The sequence below is a fragment of the Pteropus vampyrus genome, unplaced genomic scaffold (assembly GCF_000151845.1).
Source record: "Pteropus vampyrus isolate Shadow unplaced genomic scaffold, Pvam_2.0 Scaffold492, whole genome shotgun sequence".
Classification (NCBI taxonomy): Eukaryota; Metazoa; Chordata; class Mammalia; order Chiroptera; family Pteropodidae; genus Pteropus; species Pteropus vampyrus.
In genome coordinates this window covers 1-364 of record NW_011889273.1, presented here as the reverse complement: position 1 = coordinate 364, position 364 = coordinate 1, and positions in this window count along the sequence as shown.

The following is a 364-nucleotide window of genomic DNA, read 5'->3' as shown; positions in this document are numbered from 1 at the left end:
TGGGACGGCCCACAGGCCTCGGCGCCCGGCGGCGTGTGCGGGCGGCTGGAGCAGACGGCTGCTCCTCGTCCCCTCAGGGGCGGCCTCTCCTGGGATTCGAAGGCGCAGGGGAAGGGAAAGACGGGTCCTGCGCAGATGTGGCCCAGGCGACGGGCGGGGGCGTCGTGCCGTGGCCCACCCCCAGCGATCACGTCGCCCCATTTCGTAGACGGGGAACCTGAGGCTTCACGGGGCGAGGTAGCCCCGCAAGCCACACGGAGGGGCAGAGTGGGCGGCTGCTGCTCCCCACTTCCTGCCTCCTGGGGAGCATCCTGGAGGCCGTTTTGTCTGGCCCTTCTTTCTGGCTCTTATTTTTTTTCCATCG